The following is a 14,107-nucleotide window of genomic DNA, read 5'->3' as shown; positions in this document are numbered from 1 at the left end:
AATATATAAAAAATATGTATAGGTTAAATAATAAACTACACGAAACTCTAATAAATGCAAGAAGTGCATTTATCAATAAATTATACGAAATTCTGACAAATACAAGATATGCAGTGATAACAAAATCAAGGCATTAAATTAAGAGCTATCAAACCTCTTAATTAAATATTTCCATGCCGAAGGCAACCCTTCGGCATCCCTGGCATTAATGCAGGCATTATGTAATCTGCTCTAAATATTTCAATTCCACTTTAGCGTTTTGCGCCGAAAAAATTGAAATATTTAGGAGCAGATTACATAATGCCTGCATTAATGCCAGGGATGCCGAAGGGTTGCCTTCGGCATGGAAATATTTAATTAAGAGGTTTGATAGCTCTTAATTTAATGCCTTGATTTTGTTATCACTGCATATCTTGTATTTGTCAGAATTTCGTATAATTTATTGATAAATGCACTTCTTGCATTTATTAGAGCTTCGTGTAGTTTATTATTTAACCTATACATATTTTTTATATATTTTTGTTATTTATATTTAATTTTTACTTTCTTATATGTATATATTTTATCCGTTATTTTATTTATTTGTATTTAAATTTTTTGTTCCATTTTGTGTTTCCATTCGAATTTGTTTAACCTGATGATGGCCAACAGATTTGGCTGAAAACGTTTGTTATTTATTAAAATTTTTCTCAGCAACTTAAGGTGTTTGGTTGTTTGTAATAAATTGTCCATTTAATGGCGTATAATTAAACATAGAGGAAATGATTTGTGTAATTATCTGTCAGTGGCCAGTCAATCTCTCGGCTGAGATACTTAGAATAATAAGTCTTATCACTCTTCACATTTTGAAATCATAAATTAAAACGTTAAGACAATAATTTTGGATAGGATATTAAACATTGATGTTCAAAGTCCATACTTAGGTGTAAAATATCAAGATATTCAACGTATTCTATTGCGTCATCAACTGTGACGTTACGATTCTATCCTTGTTTTACACGCTCGGTCCTAGTTCTAACGTCATACATGACCTATCGATTTCGTTAGAATTAATAACCCGTTTCGTAGTAAATGGCACTAAAAGATGTACAGTACCTGCTAAATCTAAGAATATATTCCAAAATCACCTCTCAATCTGCAAACAAAATGTATAATATTTCTCATGTTCTCATAAAAATATATATTTATAATACCGTGAACAACGCTACATTGCATGAATTTATGTTCCGCAACATTTCGATTGACATATTCAATACATTCAAGATCCATTCAATTGTTTGGAATAATGCATACTTTACGTCAGTGTGACGTCATTTTCCCTCATTCATCGTAACAGTAAAGAAATGACATCAAACTGACGTCAGAATGTACGATAGTACAATTAAATAAAACTGAGATAATTTAATGTGATCGCACGATAAAGACTTAAACAAAATCAAATAGAGTAGTCAATGTATTGATTTATATAATAATGCAAAAATTGAAACAAAATAATATTAAAATAAAGCATCATTGTTTTATTTATTACTTTGCTTTTTATAATCGCAAACTCCAAAAATATGCGATTTTAAATTGATCGATTGTTAATAAACCGGTTGCAAAAAAAAATACTTGTGTCACGCATTAATCGTTGATAATATAAATCAAACAGGCATTGTTAGATTAAAAGGACATAATGAATATTTCAAAATCAAATTACTAATTAATTTTCCATAACATTAAAATTTTAAATTTCAAAATTTAAATCTGTTAACACACAAAATATCAACACAGAGGAGTTAAAAGAAATAATATACAATTCTTCGAGTGCCATTCATGACGTAGTATGATTAATGAGGAAATACAAATCAGAAGAATGTGTGCTTCTTAAACAAATCTATAGCAGAATAATAATAAACATTAAAAGCTATTCGTCAATGAATGATTTCAATTATCTGTTTACCCTTTGTATTTAAATGAATAATACTTTACACAGATAATACTTGTAAATTTATGTCACTAGTAATAAACCAAATTGTAAAACTCTCGAAAATACAAAATGTCAGTTTGTTTATTCATTTTAAATACTAAGAATTATAATTTATTTATATAGAAATCAACAGTCGAAATAACAATTGAAAAAATTATTTTATTATACCGGTATAAATGGCATAGATTATTACTTATTAAAATTTTTTCAATTGTGATATGATTTAAAGAATTTGAATGTTAGAACAAATTTTATTTCTCATCCCAAAAAGTTATCCTGTATAGAAATGTGATAAACTCTGTTTATTTTTCTATCTCAAGAAAATAACTTTCTTCTGCAATCTAGCAAAACCTACTTGTTTGTTCTCCTAATTTCAAAGATTGTTTTTGAAGTGCATCGAAGAAAACTAAAAACAAAAGAAAGAAGAAGAAGAAAAAGAAAAAACTTTAACCTTCAAAATAAATAATTTCACTAATTCACAAAACTATTTATTTTATTATGTACAGTACAATTCTGAATTGCGAATTATACAAAATTATAAATTTTTCTTTTTTCAATTCGTCAATCCGGTTCACTTTCTTTGGATTCTACGAATCCAAATATTCATATTTTCACTCCATATTTTTTTATTAATTTAAATTTAAATACAATAAACTATTTATTAATTTAAGTAAAATTATAGAAAGAATTCATTTAGTTCAAATTGCCAAACTAAAAATTTTATTACAACTTTCAAAACTGTAACGAACGATCATCACAAGATTATCTTCATAAACATTTCTCGTAACTGTAAAGACTTAAAAAAGAAAAAAAAAAAAACATGTGTTTAAAGAAATTAAGGGTAGTCATTTCTTTGAAAATGATTATTTTATCAACATATTTTTATAATTAATAATATAAAATATTTTAAATAATCTTCATTCCTAAATCAACGAGCAGGAAAACTATATCTAAAAATTCAGCAACGAGTTGCTTAACTTTCCCGGAAACATTTGGTGTCGCTATCTGTTATCATATTTTATTTAAAAAACTTTATATAATTAAAATTATTGTAAAATGTCAAAAATAATTTTGAGGAAGGGATTGATTTTATTAAAAAATTGTAAATACTAATAACGAGTAAAATCGTCATTAAGTCCGACCCTACTCGAGATATTTATTTTGCATTTCTCGACATTTTGCATTTCTCGACATTTTGCATTTCTCGACATTTCAGGGTGTCCTGAGCCCAAAAATGTAAAAATCTTGGGTGATCATTTTTTGACTGATCGCTATACTTTCCCTCTTATATAAAAGCCGGGAAAGTAAAAAAGTCAGTAAGAAATAAAACTAAAGTAACAATAATATAAGACAATGAAACAAATTTTTATTCATAATAAGTAATTTAAATATTTTCAAAGTTCATTTCTTTTTTAATTCTCAAATATCAGCAATTAATATGTATCTAAATCCTCCTACTGCAATGCGATTCTTATATTTTTATGTATGATATTTATATCTCCGGTTCCTAGTTTTGTAGAAATAATAAGAAAAATCCGAAAAATTAATTTAAAAAATGTTTTTTATTTTTCATTTATTGATCTCTGAGGATAGAGTTATTAGAATTTGTTCAGCAATGAGAAAGGGAAAACATTTTCTTTACCTTAGTAAAAAGCGTTCTACTTACGAATATTCCTTTGAGTATATCTTGTTAAAATACGGCTTCGTATGTAAATAAATTCGATAAAAATCACATAAATAGTTTCAAGAAAACCACGAGGACAGGAGTATGAAACATTATTCAATACATTTATATATAAATTATAAAAAGTTTAAAGAAGGGTAAAAAAATCATACATCGTAATACAAAAAAAAATTGTTTTTATGATGTTATTGTCGTTATTAATAAACTAAAGATTATTAAACTGTTACACTATAAACAATAAATATGCCAAGCCCTATTTTTCACCACCATTGTGGGCCTGGCCAGTGGCACGTTATCCTTTGGGCAAAAAGGGCAATTGCCTGGGGTCTCCACCAACAGGAAACTCCAAACCAATCTTTTATAAGAAAACATTCCCCGAAGAAAAATGAAGTCAACACTGTATATAGGGTTCCCTGATTCAAATTTACCTGGACCTCATGAAGCTATAACGCGCCATTGGGCCTGACCAAACCCACAATGGCCTTGATAAAAAAAAGTACTCTTAGTAATGTAAAAACGACAGAATATTATTAAATAAAATGCTTTTTATGCCTTTAATAACATCTTTTGTTGATGATCAAATATTTAATATATGTTTTAATCATAAGATTATCTTTTGGTATATGAAGAATTATCAAAGTTTCTCTCTTCATCCTTAACATTCATTAAAATACGTTTATTACGTTGTTATTAAAATTTTTCTTACATATTAAACACAATAATTTTAATGCTTTTTTGTGATTATTCAAAATTTTTGTTTTATTTGGTGCACAAATTAATAACTTTTAGATAAATTAAACCCTTTATATATTTATTTTTATTTATAGCTTTTTTTATATATTTAATTTTCGCGTTAAATTTTTCCTATTAAAAATTTCTTAATTGTATTTATTTATTCTTTTATTGCTACGTTCTATTTGATTTCGTTTATAAAAACCCTCCATTTGTTACAATGTCAAGAAAATAAAATTATTTTCTATTATTTTTTCCGAAAGAAAAAAAAAGAAGTAGCAAAATCTTATTTTGACAAACGAAAATTGTTTTTAAAAAGATGAAAATCTAATAAATCGTGGTCATTTTTCCGAGTATTTTTTTTTTTTTTATTCTTTTAAGTTACTAAAAAAGTAAAACACAAATATTTTAAACATTATAGTCTCACGTGCAAATAATTTAAAATGCGAACAATACAGATAAAATTTTGATAACAAATTGAACATTTAGTTATGCATATTAACATGCCTTACCGTCATTTGGCCGCCATATTTAAAAGCCACGCGACGAGAGTCGTAAACTTAGATTTCTTCCATTTTCTAACTTGAATCGTTAACGTAATCGTTAGATATCACGATATGACAATAATAAATTCTTTTCGCATAAAAAAAATATTTATACACGTTAAATTGATTTTTTTCCGATTATGAAAATTGTTTGTCACGAATGCACGCATAGAATAGTACTGTAGAAGTTACTCAAAGCGTGTTCATGTCCAAACGTAATTTTCCGTACAATCCTCTCATGTAAACACTATTTTTTTTACACTAAATATTATTTTAAAAAATTTTAAAAAGAAAAGAGTAATAGAGAATCAATATATGTCGGCCATTTTAGCGAGGAGAGCGAAAAAACTGACGCGTCGCGAGTTCACGACATCGTTTTCTTGTTGATCATTCGTTTCTATAGCGACAAATACAAATAAGTCATTTAAATACAGTATTTTACGTGTTTTGATTAGTTAAAAAAAATTCCAGAAACTATACAAAAATAATTATTACTGCTGTAATGAATTAAATTATATAATATAAAAATTAAAAAACGAATAAAAATAAGTTTATTAATTTCTATATTTTTCTCGTTTTAAACATACATTTTCATTTAAATCGTCGCTTCACGTCATTGACACAAAGCGAAGCGACGAGTCACCGAGCGATTCTTATCTTCCAAAAGTTAATACGCTATATAAAGACTGAACAAGTTAATATTTATATATAAAAATTTCCATTTTTATTATATATAAAGTTATATACAAAAAATATAGGCTAAATATATTTTTAATATTGTCTGTTTCGTGTAATCGCGAGCTCTGATACGTTGCTTTGAATTATAAAAAAATACAGTAGGAAATTACCTAAATCCCTTTTTAAAAATCATTATATCAAACAGAATCAATTACGATTGGTCTCGATCATTTTAAATGTGTATTTGTTATGTAATTATGTATGTATTTCTGTATTTGTTAACTTTTACCAGAATGATAGCAATTTGAGAGAAGTTACGCGACGCGACTCGACGCGAAATCGCTGTTATTTCGGCAAAAGTTAACAAATATCGAAATGTGTTGCAGATTTTAAAAATCTGTCGCTTTATAATACTCAATTGAAAGTTAAAGACGATTTGGAGAGAATTTACGGGGTAAAAATTTTTAAAGTATAAGATCTTTTAATGTAAATTCCTCTCTATAAAAGTGTTGGAACAATTTAATACGAAGAATTTAAATATTTAAAATATTAATTACAAATTTTTAGCTTTAATACCTTTGCCCATAAAAATTACAGTACTATAAAACTAGAGAAACTTTAATGGATTTTTTTTCCTTCGTGATAAAATATTTAAAAGTATTCTACGTACCTAATGAGGAAGAATTAGAAATATTTCAAAATTTTCTGAATATATATTTGAAGATAGACTGCAGAGTTATTACATCAGCAAACAATGAGAAAAGTTATATTATCTGAATAAAACGGCAACAAAAAAGTAGGATGTCGCCATAGTTACTTTTAAATAAGAGTTGCATAACGATTATTAATAAGCAAAGCACTCAGACTGAAAGTAACTGCTTCTGAGAACGGTCGTCAAAACATCAAAGCACTTTCACCCTGACTTTTTTTTTTAATCAAAGAAAGTAAATATTATAATTTACCTATATAAAAAATAATAGTAAAATATTCCACCCTTCACATAATTATTTGCATTTGAATGCATCAAACTGATTAAAGTCGATTTTCGTTTTAAATTAAGTACTGTGCATCTAAGCACATCTTAACACATCATATTGTCTATCATGAATGTATTTTCGTAATAAAACTTTTAAAAATAGTAACTTATATTACAAGAGATAATTTTTATTAAAATTCTGATTTAAAGAATCCATTTAAAACCAATAAAATGCTAGTTTTATTTTCGTCGTTAATTTAACGTGACGTCGGAACACGTTTTAACTGAGTAAATATCGTTGTTTAATACAGGAAACGATAAGGGTAACGGAAAGGAAATGTTACATAAACACGTAGTTGAAGAACAAAACTACAGATTTTTAACACAAAAAAACGCATATTATTTCGAAAGAAAACAAAATTAACTTTGGTTAAATAACTATATTATTAATATGTTATAACGGAATATACTTTGTGACGTAGATATTACTTCGTTACGGTTACGTCACGGAGAAATTTTACAGGTTTCTTTACCTTGCGATGTACAGTACATGTTTATTGTTTCGTTACGTTAAATGTTACACAGGAAAGAAGACTTAACGTCTAAAAGATCAACAAAATCAAAAAGCATGAATGGGAAGAGTAGCGTGTATTTTAATATATACAACTTGAAGTATCGAAGAAAGGCAAGTATAAGATACAATAGATTAGCGTCATATCAACAAAAGAGCTTTCAACTCAAGCTCAAAAGCAAATTTAATACTTTTTAGATTATTTATTCAGTTGTACATTGCGTTGCGAGCCTTGTCTAAATTTTTTGATTAAAATATTTTATGTATACCAGAATAGTAATCTGCGTTTCATTATTTACCTTTTGTATGTTTGTTTATATTACTATTATAAAATATATATTAATTAAAATTGTATATAAAGTATAAATTAAAGGGTATAAAGCTAAGTATTTTTGAAGTTCTTACGAAAATTATATTTTAATATATTACGTAAAGTTATTTGTTAATATTTAGAATGTTAATTAATTAATTAATTATCTCATTAATCGGCATTAACTTTGCTTTTATAATACTTTTATTACATTAATTATTTTTAAAAAATTTATTTATTTATTCTTGTTTTTAGAAATTTAAAAAATATTTTACTTCTTTATTTATTGTTTAAAATTCTTTTCTGCTTTTTTCCCTTTTATTTTCGATGTTGTTTTGTATTTTTATTTTTCTCCGTTTAAATTTTATACGATTTTTTTTTTAATATATAAAACATTTTAGAAAATCAGATTAAAAAATTATTTCATTTAAAGAATATTATATTATTATAAAAATATAATTTATTTATATATATTTTTATAATATTCTCGACTTTAATCTATGAACTAAAATTATATAATTATATAATTAAATTACTAAATTATTTTTTAAATAGTAAGACATGAAAACAATATACGTCATTTATAAAATTCTTATATGATAAAAAATTCCAAAAAAAGTTAAAACAAATTCATAAAAATATATTCTAAAACACACTTCTTCATTATTATATCATTACATAATATAATTTAGTATCATTATGATATAATAATTTTAAAAATGATAAATAATAATATATTTATTAATGAAAGAGCTAAAAATTCTAAAATATTTTAAAAGTAATTTCATATAATATCAATATGTAAAATTTGAAATGTGAAGGAATATGAAAATTTAACATAACTAACCATTTTTAAAAAGGGTTACATTTGTAAAATACATTAAAAAAAAAATTCTAGATGGGGCATTTCTGGTGACGTATCATAAAATGAATCTTCTAAAAACAAAGAGTTTCTTTATATATATATATATATAGCTGAAAGTGTCAGTTGGATAATATATAGCAGTTAATGAAAATGGAAAAGTGTAGAGAGATTCATTTCTCATGGCATCATGATAAATGGAAAAAGGTAAAAAATAAAAAGAAAAGTATAATAAATAAAATAAAGGTTAACATTAAAATTTCACTCTCTATTTATCTAAAAAAAAACAAAAAAAAAATCACAGAGATCAAAAAATGTCAAATTTTATCTATGAAGTAACAATTATTAAATGCATTTAATCACCAGTTAACAAAGTATTTAGAACATGAAAAAAATTATTTTATAAAAATTATAATAATAAAAATCTTAAAAATACATTTTGATTTAAAAAAATTTTTTTACGTTATTTTTTTATTTAAATTTTGCCTTATATATATAACGTTAATAACTAAAATAGAAAGGCAGTTTCGAAAGAAATTTTACCGTTTCTACGAAACAAAAAAAAATGCATTACGACTTTATAAAAAAACAAAAATCTAAAAAGATACGCTCTTTAAAAATATTATATCAATTTAATTTTATAAAAAAAAACTGATTTGGCGTTGAAAAATTGCTGTTATTATATTTTTTTAATAGAATTTTATCCATTTACGTAAGCTTAAATATATGTAACAGATACAAAAACGTAACAAGTATCTACGGAAGAGGTTGCGAGTAACGTAATGGAGGGAAGTAATAAACACTTACATGCTTCGAGTCTTAATGCTCTACTTTGACACTTTATACTTAAGATATGTATAGAAGGTTGATTAAATATTTGTACATTTATAGAAAGGTGAAATTAGTCGATTCTCTTCTCCCGTAACTGTAGTCACTCGGTTACGACAGCTCGTCGAATGGTATATATTTGTTCACATATTGTTTCTAGTCTCGGTCAACAGGTGACACGTTTCGTTGCTTTATAACGTGTCGCCTTCTGTCGAGTGTTTTTGTAACTCGATAGTTACACGCCCGTTACGCCGCAGTTTAAAAAATTTTTATCTAATGTATCCAACGATGAATATTATTTTTTTAAATTCTAATTTACTATGTTTCTTGTTAAATTCTGTTTTACACTTTTCTCTGTTCTAGTAGTACAGTTTATGAATTAAAATATAGGAAAATTTTCTTAGTAATTTCACTTGGAAAAACTGATTTAAATCGATATCTTATTTTTTGTATCATTTTATATTTATATATATGCATCCAACAAATATTTTTATTTGTTGGTTGTTGTACAACTTAATTGTAATTTTTAGGATGCTAAACATATATAATTTGTCTGTCCGTCACGCTATATCTTGAAAATTACTCCCCAAATAATGTTTGTACACGTGAGGAAATATCACCATAGAAACGTCAACCATTTTGAAACAAAATGGCTGAAGTTTCTATAGTGACGTAAGAATATTAAAATATGAAAAATAAATAAGAACATTTGTATTATTTTTAAAATTAAAGACATTTAAATACCGTATTCTCATTACCCGTTATGTAAAATTCATTTATGAATCTTTAACGTAATAAATATAAATTATTTTAAAAGGTTTTTTCCATATTTTCATGACTTTTGAAGCTTGAAAATCTAGATTTAGAATTTTTTTTAAGATTCTTTTCGTCTTAGGTTTCTCCAGAAAGTTAACTTGAAAACTGGATATATTTTGCATCTTAATCTCCATCTTTTTTCATAATTTTGAGTTTTTGAAGGTACCGCATTATATTTATATAGAAAAAGCAGAAAATTTCTTCTGTGTAATTATTACTTTCTAAAGAAAAAGTTGAAAATTTGTTAAATTATTCCCTTTGTCGAAATAAATGTTAGATTTAAAAGTTTTATTACTTTGCAGATATCAAATTATTTTAATGGAGAAATAAACAATTTTCTTCTTAAGAATCTCTTTGGAATTTATTTGCTTTAATAGTTATATTACATATTCTGAAAAACTTTTCATCTTAAATTCTGTTTCTTAAAATTGAAATTTCAGTTTCATATTTATTTTAAGCAAAATGGATTTCTTTTTTTATCATCTTGTTTTACATAACTCAGAGGTTCCTATGTAATCATTACCTTTAGAAGGAATTTTAGCATTCATTTCCTTTATAGGATTTTTATCTTTAGAAGTACAATTGCATGTATTTAATTTCAGAATAATTTTCATAAATTTTGAAGTAATTCATTCCTATGTTTATTATCTAATAGTTCCTTTTAAAATAATATTTCTGTTGTTGCAAGAAAATATAATTTTAATTGTTTTAGCAGTAAATTTTTTGAAAAAAAAAAATTAAGAATTTAATTTTTCATTTAATACATACATGTAATATCTTTACAATAGATATCAAAGTATGCTTTTATTCTTATTCCTTTGGTTGGATATTTGACATGTAATAATACACCTCCACATAATTGGTAGATGCACATAAGCTAAGACTACATAAAATTATAAATTATAAATGTAATATATTATATAAATTATAATTATAAATATAATTTATATAATATATTATAAAATAAATTAAAATTATATGAACTACTGTAACTTGTCAGAACATAATATATAGATGATAACTTTTGGACTTTCAGTAACAGTTGGATTCAGTTATCATTTAATATGTAATATTTCAAATCTGTTAAGTTTATTACATATATTAGGAAGTATAGAAATTATAAAATTTATCCAAAAATATCTTTAAATAATTAAAAAAAATATATATATATATATATATAACAAAACCTGAGTAAAATAAAATTTAATATAATGATTTTAAACAATAAAATAAACCATATGTAAAAAATATACTCAAAGAAATTATTATTTTGTAAATAAAGTGATAATATTAAATTTTTCTAAAATTATATGCATAAATCAATTTCTATTCTGTTACATTAAATATATTGTATTATGAATGGACTATGAAATAACAGAATGAAATGTCTAGTTACATTAAACCTACAAATTAAGTATTTTGACACTGTTAATTTTTATTTATAATTATTTCTTACTTTATTTCCTAAAATTTATTAACAGTTATTTCTCATTTTTGTTAGAATGTTAAAGATAAGATACTGTTTTTATTATATACTCTCCTTTTGCTAGCTTTACTTTCATAATAAGAAGTGAAAAGATATATACTGGAGAGATATTAAAACTGATATTTCTTTTAAATGTTTATTATTGTAATAAAGTTTGTAAATTAGTATGAAAAAGCAAATAACTTATAAGTAAGTGCATTAACAATATAAAATATAATATTGAAAACACTATAAAAAAAGTTTGACTCTGCTATTGTTAATTTGGATTCCATTGGTTGTAAATGGACTTTCAGAAAAGTTCAAAAATTTTTGTATTTGGTCTTCAATATTGTATTTTTTAAAGTATATCTCATCCAAGATTTTTTAATGTTTATTTTACAAATGTAAAATATGTAAAATAAACTTATATCAAACATATGACTATATACTAAGTGACAGTAGTTTTTATGTGAGAAATAATTTTCTAATTATAATATAACTAAATTTTTTAATCAAACTGAATAAAAATGGTTTTTTTTTCTTTAATCACTTTTATATTAAAATCTTTTTTATATCTTTTTAAAACTAGTAAATAATAAAATTTACCCAACCCTTCAAAATATCAATTTATATTATTATTAATGAATATTTCTCTATACATAACACTTGTAGCATATATTATCATCAATATCTGTTATTTAAATATTTTTGTAATTAATATAAAAACTAATTTCTTTGTTTATAATCAAAATTTTTAATTAAATGAAATTAATAATTTATAATTTTCTTATTTTGACATATCTGTTAACTATAGTTATGAATAAAAATATATTCTTATGTGCAACTTTCAAAATATAAATTATATACAATGGAAACTCAATTAGCTGAACTTGACGGACAAGAAGTCTTTCAGATAATCCAAAAGTGTTACAATTCAACTTTATTCATTATATCTTTTTGGGCCACAATTTGAAAATTGCAGACATATAAATTCCCACTATCATCTGTTTGTTCATTCTTCATTAATCTTGAGAATGGAGTTAGATAGATAAAAATTGAGACCAGATATGGAAAGCTTAGGGGCCAGAGGCCCTGATAAACTATATATGAATTTCTGGTCCAGACCAGTAGTTCATATATAGTTACCAGAACATCTGATCCAGATAAGAAGTTACCTGATTTCAATTCAAAATTTTTACCTTACTATAGAGTGATAAATTTGGCATAGAATTGATCTTTACAATAATTTAAATTAAAATATGATTAAAAACTGCAACATGGCATTGTGAGGATGTCACAATAAATAAATTTGATTTTCTCTGTTTAATCTCACTTTCTTATTTTGATTGAATGTACAATTTTTATTCTAGAATTTACATTTTAAATATTACTTATTTATTAATTAATATTAATGAATTATTTCTACTTTTAGAATGACTGTATACGTATATAATAATATAAAAAAATATATTTTATATTTTGGAATAAATTTTTCGAAAACAGCACAGTCAAAAGTGTGTGTTAATTCTGATATTTTTTACTGGATAATAAAATTTATCAATTATTATCAATGTGTCTGCACACACTTATCAAATTATTAGATTAAGATTTTCAAACTTTCATAGTATGTTTCAAATATAGAGAATAACTGAAACAAAATGTTATAACAGAAAACACACCTCCTTTTTATCCAGAAAATGAATTTAATGAATTAATAACATTTTTCATTCCTTTTTTATAGGTCTTCCTCAGTTACAAACTATAATAACTGCAATATGTTTTGTTATATACATGTGTGTAGTGTATTTTTATGTATATTGCTTTCAGTATATTATATGTTTATTTATTTTAGTTACACGTTTGTTATTTTAAATTATTTTCTCATTGGTTTATGTTATTGGTTTTAAATTTCATAATTTATTCTTTTTGACATCCAAAATCAGTTTTATATTCAATTTCTTAAGTTACTCTTTACTGAGGAATACCTATAAAATAGAGATAAAAAACATTATTAATTCACTAACTTTGTTTACTGAATAAAAAGATGGGATGTTTTCTGTTATTTCAGTGATCCTCATTCAGTTTCTATATATATTACTTGCAAAACTTTATTTCAACTTACAAGAAATGGCACCTAATTTCAGTTAAACTATATAAAAAACTTATTAGAATTGCATTAAAAAATTGCCAAAATGCATAATTTTTAAATGTAATTATTTATTCTTACATAAATTCTTATATTCCAAAGGTTTGATGCAAATTTTATTTATTTAAAAACTAAATAAAATTCACATTAAAATTTTTCAGTTCATTTTGTAAAAATTAATTTGTAGCCATATTTAATTTGTAATTTCTTTAAATTTAACTATCAAAAGCTTGTATATTAGTTCTAAAACCTAAATTACAGGTTAATAAAAAACTTTGTATATTTATTTAATTCTAAAATCTTTTAAAAATATAAGATTAGTTTGTTAATGTTCTTGGAATTCTTTGGTATGCATTAAATATGTAAATTTTAATGTTTACAATATTTATCATAAATCTTTCTATTTATGTTTTTGATAAAATTAAACTCAATCTTTACTATAATAAAAACAATAATTTATTCATAAAATATTTTGACAGATTTTCATCAAACTTTAAAAAAGTATATATTTTTTTCATTTTAATC

The 14,107-nt window shown here is 23.9% G+C and overlaps 1 protein-coding gene across 1 annotated transcript in view; it reads right to left on the bottom strand.

The window, feature by feature from the left end:
* Window positions 1–9,333, bottom strand: part of LOC136983866 (ras-related protein Rab-27A-like) — a 56,256-nt gene extending 46,923 nt beyond the window's left edge. Inside the window, exon 1 of the mRNA XM_067280732.1 lies at window positions 9,135–9,333. The gene's annotated coding sequence lies outside the window, so the exon portion shown is untranslated. The remainder of the gene's footprint in view (window positions 1–9,134) is intronic.
* Between the last annotated feature and the right edge of the window lie 4,774 nt (window positions 9,334–14,107).

This window comes from Centruroides vittatus, unplaced genomic scaffold (assembly GCF_030686945.1).
Source record: "Centruroides vittatus isolate TY-2023 unplaced genomic scaffold, ASM3068694v2 contig_890, whole genome shotgun sequence".
Taxonomy (NCBI): Eukaryota; Metazoa; Arthropoda; class Arachnida; order Scorpiones; family Buthidae; genus Centruroides; species Centruroides vittatus.
Note: the sequence above shows the minus strand (reverse complement) of the source record. Positions and strands in the feature narration are given on the sequence as shown.